Genomic DNA, 8,642 nt, shown 5'->3' with positions numbered 1-8,642 from the left:
GCACCCTCACTGATTAGGGCACACCATGCTTGGTGATGCTGTGCCGGTGTCTCCTATGCTGTACAAGCAATTCTAAAGTTCTTGAATGAGACCTTCAGGGTATCTCAATATTGCTTCTTCTGAAGGTAGAATTGTAGCTGGGATTTGAAAAGTCAGAGAAAGAAGGAGGTAGAGATGAGTAGGGAGAGTATTCTAAGCACAGCCAGTGAAAAGGCATAGAATCAGGGGATGGAAATATCTTGTATTTGGAACAGGAATTAGGTTATTTTCATTGGATTGTAGAGTACGTATTAGGTGAAAGAAGTGTGGGAAGGTGTGTGTGGGTAAGGGGCAGATTTTGAAGGTCTACTAAACAGAAGATTTTAAAAGTGATCCTAGATTTCCCAATTGGTAAATGGTCAAGATATGAACAGGCAGTTTTCAGATGAAGGAATCAAAGCTGGAGCAGCTAGGTGGTGGAGTGGGTAGAGTACCAGCCCTGGAGTCAGGAGGACCTGAGTTCAAATCAGACCTCAGACACAATACTTACTTAGCTGTGTGACCTTGACAAGTCACTTAACTCTATTGCCTCACAAAAACCCCAACAACCCCCAAAATCAGAGCAACAAAGCATATAGGCATATGAAGAAGTGATCTAAATCACTTTTGATTAGAGGAATGCAAATTAAAACAACTCGAGGTGCCACCTCATACCTATCAGATTGACTAATAATAACAGAAAAGGAAAATGATAACTGTTGAAGGGGATGTGGAAAAACTGGAACATTATTGCACTTTTGGTGGAGTTGTGGACTGATCCAACCATTCTGGAGAGCTATTTGGAACTATGCCCAAAGGGTGATTCAGCAATACTACTTCTAGTTCTGTAACCCAAAGAGATCATAAAAAAGGGAAAAGGACTCACATGTACAAAAATATGTATAGAAGCCTTTTTTTGTGTGGTGTCAAAGAATTGAAAATTGAGGGGATGTCCATCAATTGGAGACTGTCCTAACAAGTTGTGGTATATGAATGTAAGGGAATACTATTGTTCTATGAGAAATGATAAACAAGCCAGATTCAGACCAGATTTCAGGAAAAACCTGGAAAGACCTACAAGAACTGTTGCACATTATATATGAAACTTAGCTCTTCCTAGAAATAAAGTGATCAAAGACAGTTCTAAAAGACTGGTGATAGAAATGCCATCCACATCAAGAGAAAAATATGGAGTCTGAATGCAAATCAAATATGATTTTCATTTTTTAAAATTTCTTTTATTTTTTTTCTTTCTCATGACTTTTTTCCCTTTTGTTTTGTTTCTTCTTTAATAACATGTCTAAAATGGAAATATGTTTAGCATGATTATGCGTGTATTCAAAATTTTACAAAAAAAGAATGTTGAAAACTATCTTTATATGTAATTGGAGAAAAATAAAATACCATTAAGATTTTAAAAAATTGATCCTGGAAGTAATAGGGAGAATCTAGAGTTTATTATAAATAGGCATGATATGGTCAAAATTATACCTTGGGAAGTTCTATTTGGCATCTGAGTGAAGGTTGGACTGGAGTGGGGAGAGACTATTAAAGAGTCCAAAAGTGAGGTGACAAGGGCCTGTAGCAAGGTGATGGCAGGGATAGAGGGGAGAAAGGGGGCAGATATACCATAGGGATTAGAATTTCAGAGGTGGGGGGAGGGCTTAGGACAATGAATGACAGAACTTAAAATTCATTAAATTAATCTAGTTTATTTCCATAATTTTGCAGATGAGTTAAAATACAGAACTGGAATTTGGGCCTCCTTGCCCAATGCTCTTTATAAACTACAGCTGACCCCATGATACTGTGACACTTTATGGTGACATGGCCTAGATCCTGGGGGTGGACTAGGTTTAACTTGAAAGTGGTAATTCCTCACGATGGGGCGCTGGTCTGCTGGAATATCTGGGGCAGAAAAGTCTTGAGAGAGTGAGCTCCTGATATCCCAGTTCTTCTGGTGCTTCAAAGCAGGGTGGGGAAGTAGGTGAAAAGTTTTCTGTCACCAGCAGAGGGCACCACCTTATCAAAGATGCGGCTCTGGGCAATGTCTAAGGTACCATTTAAAACACCGAGGATGCTCTTAGGACACAGATGTGTTCTAAGCACATAGGATGTCAGAACTGGGGGGACACTCAGAACAGAGGATGTCAGCGCTAGGAGGGTCCTTGGAACAGAGAATGTCAGAGCTGGGAGGACCCTTAGAACATAAGCTGTCAGGGCTGGGGGGACCCTTGCAACAGGATGTCAGAGCTGGGGGGTCCTTGGAACACAGGACGTCAAAACCAAGGGGATTCTTGGAACATAAGATGTCAGAGCTGGGAGGGTCCTTAGAACATAGGATGTGAGGGGCGGCTAGGTGGCGCAGTGGATAGAGCACTGGCCCTGGAGTCAGAAGTACCTGAGTTCAAATCCGGTCTCAGACACTTAATAATTACCTGGCTGTGTGGCCTTGGGCAAGCCACTTGACCCCACTACCTTGCAAAAAAAACTAACTGAAAAAAAGAACATAGGATGTGAGAGGTAGGGGGACCCTTGGAACAGAGAATGTCAGAGTTGGGAGGGATCTTATGGGAAGAAATTGAAGTGTTGGGGGGGGGGACCAAACCCTTAGAACATTTGATATGAAGAGCGTGACGGGCCATTACTTAGCACCACCCTTTTCAGGGGAAAATAAGTGATAAAAGTGAGGTTTAGAGAAGGAGAAATGACTTTGCGGAGCTTAGTAAATCTGGGGCTATCATCTCTGTAAATGAAGAGGAGAAATGCCAAAGGTAAGAGCCAAAAACGAAGATGGGAATCGTGACTATCAGGGACAATAGGCTCTGGAGTGGGAAACTCATCATTGGGTATTTTTACCCAGTTTTACATAGAGGAAAAATAGGAAAACGCCTGAAGTTTAAATCCTGGCTCTGTCTTTGCTCCTGACACCTTGGAAGAATCCTTTAGCTTCTATCCCCCACCTGTCAAATTAGGGGCTTCCACATGATGGCCCCTAGAGTACCTGCCAGTCCTAGTCCAGGATCCAATGAAAGGCAGAGACAAGGGCAGCTGGCCATGCAGAGTGGCTCTGAAAAGCCAAGCAGGAGCCCCAGCTGCCATTCTGCCAGTGACTGCCAGGTGGCCTGGGGCACCTGTCTCTCCTTTCTTTGGGGCTAGGTTCCCCTAAATGTCAAATGAGGAGACTGGGCTGACTGGCTGTTCAAACCTTAGTCTAGAATGAGTGGTGGGCAGAAGGGCCTGCCGAGAGTGGCCAGGGAAACCCGGGGGTTCTGGGGCTGCCGTGTCCAAGGCGCCCCCGGGACCTGCCTGCCCCTAAGCCTCAGGCCGCCCCCAGTCTAGCGGGGGTGGGGTGGGGGGAGCCGTTGAGAGAGGGGAAAGAGGGGCGGCTAGTTGGCGCAGTGGATAAAGCACCAGCCCTGGAGTCAGGAGTACCTGGGTTCAAATCTGGTCTCAGACACTTAATAATTACCTAGCTGTGTGGCCTTGGGCAAGCCACTTAACTCCGTTTGCCTTGCAAAGACCTTAAAGAAAAGAGAGAGGGGAAAGGGAGGGAGAGAGGAAGGGGTGGGGGAGGGAGGAGAGAGAGGAGGGGGAGAGGGGAAAAGGGGGGATGGAGAGAGAGGGGAGATAGAGGGAGGAGTGATAGCAAGGGAGAGAGAAAAGGGGGAGGGAGAGAGGCAAAGAGGGAAGATGTAAAGAAGGGGAGGGGCAGAGGTGGAAGAAGAAGGCCAGAGAAGAGGGAGGGGACATGGGAGGGGCGCGGGAAAGTCGCGGGGAGTTGGGGGGCGCGCCCGCAGGCAGCCCCCTGCGCCCCGCCCCGCCCCCCGCCGGCCTGGGCCCCCGGGCTCCCCGCGCCCCCGCCCCCCGCCGGCCTGGGTCCCCGGGCCCCCCGCGCCCCCCCGCCCCCCGCCGGCCTGGGCCCCCGTGCCCCCGCCCCCCGCCGGCCTGGGTCCCCGGGCCCCCCACGCCCCGGCCCTCGGCGGCTGACGCAGCGCTGCGCGCGGACCGCCCGGGAGGCCCCGCTGACGTCAGCGGCTCGGGCTCCGTCCCCACTCCCCGGCCCCCGCGGCCCCGCGCGTGGCGTCACAGCCGCCTCTGCCCGCTCCAGGCGCGGGGCACCCGCCGGCCTCCCGGCCCCGCCACCCTCGGGGCGCCCGGGGCCGCCTGCCTTTAGCCCCCCCGCGCCCCTCTGCAGTGAGACGGGTGATGTGGAAGCCCCTTCCCCAGAGGCAGGCGGGTGGGCGCGGGGCCGGGGCCGGCCCCGCGACGTGCCGCCGAGCTGCTAGGTGGGGGGCGCTCGGCCCTCCATCTAAGCCCCCATCTCTGCTCTTCAGCCTCGCCCCTCCCCACGCCGCCCCCTCCTAGGGCTTACAGCCGCCCCTGGAGCCGGGGGCCCCCCAGTTGGGGGGCTCACTGGCCCCTGGGCAGGGGTCCGGGCAGAATCCGCCTCTCTCCCGCTTCCCACTCTCTCACTGCCGGGGCGATCTTGGGGAGTCACTGCCCCTCCGGGGCCTCGGTTCCCTCCTCCTGAGGGACAGAGTGGAACCCGGGAGCCGCCTGGGAGGCGGGGAGACCGGATCAACCCCCTCGGACTGTTACTAGCTGCCACTCAGTCTGTTTCCTCCTTTGTAAAATGGGGGTCATGAGACCGACATCAGAGAGTCAGGCCTGTTGTGGGGACTGAAGGAGATTCTAGGAAAGGCTTTAAAAGGTTCAAAAGTCAGTGTAGATGGGAGCGATTAAACCATATATCAATTATTATTGTTGTTGTGATGATGATGATGATGATGATTTAGGGTGTCCAGAAGTTTTAGTGTAGATTTAGGGTGTCCAGAAGTTTTAGTGTGGTTTTGAGCTATTAAGTTCAAAATTCTAAGTTATTGAAGTTTTTATGTTCACTTAAGTAATAGTTAAAACGATTAAAGTTTAAAATGTTCATTTACGTTTAAAACTTTATTCAGTTCCAAGCTATTAAAGTTCAAAACTGCACCAAGACTTTTGGGACACCTTATATAATCACATGTATGTATGTGTGTATTGTTGTGTATATTGTTGTTTGTCTTCATTTTTTTCTTTAGGGTTTTTTTTTTTTTGGCAAGGCAATGGGGTTAAGTGACTTGCCCAAGTCTCTGAGGTCGGATTTTAACTCAGGTCCTCCTGACACCACCTAGCTGCCCCTGTCCTTCTTGAAGAAGACATCAGGGAGGTGATGCCATGACAAGCACATGGATTGGATTTGAGTGAGGGGGTGTTGTGCTGGCTTCACTTTTTCCTCTAGACCTATCTGGGTCCAGTGGCCAGATAATGGATCCAGATGGCCCTGAATGTGATGTCATCAGATTTGCCGGTGTTTACACAGAAAGTCAATTATCTGAGGTCACATTTGAACTCGGGTCCTCCTGACTCCATGGCCAGTGTTCCATCCAGTGCGCTGCCTAGCTGCCATCCACACACATAGACACACACATACATATACATACATACACAGATATGCATCTATGTAGCTTCATATAGAAATTTACATCTGTGAATGTCTTTGTATGTGCCCCTGTATTTCTAGAGTTGCCTCTGAATAGTTCTCCTGTTCCAGAACTGGGTTTCCATGAAATGTTAGACCCTCTTCTATGTCCAGATTGCTTCCATGAACATAGTAATCACATTGTTCACAGAATTCAATTGAGGGAGAATTTAAGTTCCTGCTGCTTGCAAGGCGCTGAGCTAGGTGTGTCCTGGGAGTGGGGATTTCAAAGACCCAAACCTCCAAATCCACCCAGAAAAATGTTGTTTACCTTTTAAAAAACTCCACTTCGGTAATGCCTAAGACCCTTTCCAAGGATGACTCCCAGATCTAAAGTCTTAATTTCAGAGGAAACTTTCTTAGAGGGGGACGTTTTCTTTGGGTCACATCTAGGGGGTCAGGAAAAGCTTCTGGTAGGAAGAAAGTGTTGGAGGCCAGCAGAGAGGAGCTTCAAGGAGCTTCTTCAGGCTGGGAAGACTGCCTGTGTCCAGGGATGAAGAATGCTTGCGTGGTGGAGGCTGTTGTTGGCTGGTAGGCCCATTCGTCTAGAATCCAGAGCCGGTGAGTGGGAGCTGTGGAAAGGCGCATTGAGGCTGGTTTGGGAAGGACTCTAAAAGCCAAGGGAAGAGGTGGTTCGGGTCTCTTAAACCTTCTCAAGCTGGAGAGTGACACGGTCAGACCCCACTTTAGAGAACTCAACTATCTGGATAGATCAGAAAGGAGTGACCTTTTTTATTTTTTAGGTTTTTGCTAGGCAATGGGGTTAAGTGGCTTGCCCAGGGTCACACAGCTAGGTAATTATTAAGTGTCTGAGGTTGGATTTGAACCCAGGTCCCCCTGACTCCGGGCCGGTGCTCTGTCCCGGTCCCCTCGCCGCCCCTGGAGTGACCATTACTAATGAAGGAACAAAGTGAGTCCTGGAAGCGCCCTCGGGCCTTTCAGCCTCCTCTCCTTCCCAGATGAGGGAGCTTTGGCTTGACCAAGGTCACCAGAGAGCCAGGCTCTGCGCAGGGCCGCTTCTGGGTGCAGGACACGGGGGTGTGGGGGGCGCTGACGCGGGGGGGGGGGGTTCCGTCTGGCTTTGGAGGCGTTAACGTGGGCGTGGGAGGCCGGGCCGGGCCGGGCGGGCCGGGTCGGGCCGGACTGCAGGCTTTTGGCAGCGTGGGGGGGCTCCTCCTCTGCTCCCGGGTTCCCGACGCTCCTCCCCTCCCGGGGTGCGCGCGAGGGCGGGGCCGTGGGGCGCGCTCGCGCGGGGCTCCGGGTCACGTGCCGCTCCCCGGCTCCTCCGAGGCCCCCTCCTCCCCCTTCCCGTCCCCTCCCCTCGGTGCGGGGGTGGGTGGGGCCGGGACTCAAAGGTTTCATTCATAAATTCTCCGCCTTTTAAATCGCGAGCCCGGCGCCGGCAGCCCAGCCCAGCCAGCCCCGCGGCCCCGCCACCCAGCCCAGCCAGCCCCGCGGACCCCGCGGACCCCGCAGCCCCGCGGACCCCGCAGCCCCGCGGACCCCGCAGCCCCGCAGCCCCGCGGACCCCGCAGCCCCGCAGCCCCGCAGCCGAGCCCCGCGGACCCCGCAGCCCCGCGGCCCGTCCCGCAGTCCGGCGGGGGAGCGCGCGCCGCGGCTGCGGCCGGTCCATGGCCCGCGCGCCCCGGCTCCGAGGAGGTGAGTGCGGCCCCGGGACGGCTCCGGGGGGCCGCGGCCTGAGCCCCCCGCGTCCCGGAGGGCCCCGTGCGCGCGTGTCGGTGCGCGCGTGGCGAGTGTGTGCGTGTGTGAGTACGCGCGTGTGCGTGTGGCCCTGAACTCATCCCCGACCCACCCCCGCGCGCCGGCCCGCCCCGCCGGGAGCTCTCCATGGTGCGGAGCCGAGCCCGCCCGGCCGGCCGCCGCCGCCAGAGGCCGCTCCCCTCGGACTCAGTTTCCCCGTCTCTCCCCAAGGGGCTCGGGGGCCCCAAGACCCCCCCCGGCCATGGCTGTGCCGGCGCCTCTCGGGGGCTGCTCCCTTCTAGGAGTCGCCTTACGGGGGGGGGGTTCTCTCGGGTGTCACGCGATGGGAGTGGGCCGGGGCCCCCAGATCTTGGTGTCCTGGGGGGCTGCTGGCCCCTTCTGTAAAGTTCCCAGCCTAGGATGGGCCTAGACCTTGCAGATCCCACCCTGCCTGGCCTGTACCCCCTCCCCGCCCCCCAGGCAGGGAGCTGGGCGGGAGCGAGGCCATCCCGAGGACCCCACACTATGCCCAGATGGCATTCTCTAGCCATGCCCCTTCTGGGCACCGGGAAGCCAAGGCTCCCTGGGCAGAGAGGCTGCTTGAAGCTGAAGACCCTGTGGCTGAGCCTCTCCAGGTAGGGAAGGTGGGCAGAGGAGGGCAGGGTGCGGAGCCGCCTTCTGGGCTTTTAAAGGACGAGGTGTGAGGAGAGCCGCCCAGCCTGGTTCTTATCTAGGCCAGGAGCCTGTGGGGTTGGTCTGGATGGCCGGGAGATCTCTCTCTAGCTGGAACTGTCTGTGATAGGATTGGATGAACTCAATGCCCAGATCTGCCTTCCCGGGGGGCAGATGACAGCCTTGCTCGCAGCTTCTACTTTTTCTGTGCAAAGGGGAGCTGGAACCCGGGGTGACAGAGAGCCAGCCTCATCCTGGAGGAGCTCAGAGCCGTGGAAGGTGGGGAGGGCAGGAACAACAGCCTAGAAGCCCCACATAGGTTTCATATCCTGGCTTTTTAGGAAGTGGGGGGTGGGGCTGGACTGTCACTCTCGAACTGGGCTTTTTAGATGTTGTTAGGAATCTTTTCCAAGTCCTCCAGGATTAGAGCGAGAGGCTTTTAATATATCTAGGATGGAGAATAAATGTCAGATCGGTAGAGGAATGGTGGTGTCTCAGCTATTTTAAGATCTGGGCCTCCTTGTCTATCCATCCCAACCTATGTGGATGATCCACTGATCCAGGTGGGTGGTTGTTGTGTCCAGGACTCCTGTCTGTGTGTGTGTGTGTGTGTGTGTGTGTGTGTGTGTGTGTGTAGAGTCACATAAACTCATACCCCTCCCCAGCCCTGAATCTCTTCTCATCCCTCCTCACATACAGATTTGATCTCCCTTTAATTGATACAACTAAG

The sequence above is a fragment of the Macrotis lagotis genome, chromosome X (assembly GCF_037893015.1).
Source record: "Macrotis lagotis isolate mMagLag1 chromosome X, bilby.v1.9.chrom.fasta, whole genome shotgun sequence".
Classification (NCBI taxonomy): domain Eukaryota; kingdom Metazoa; phylum Chordata; class Mammalia; order Peramelemorphia; family Peramelidae; genus Macrotis; species Macrotis lagotis.
The sequence above is the reverse complement of the archived record's forward strand: the minus strand, read 5'-3'. Positions refer to the sequence as shown.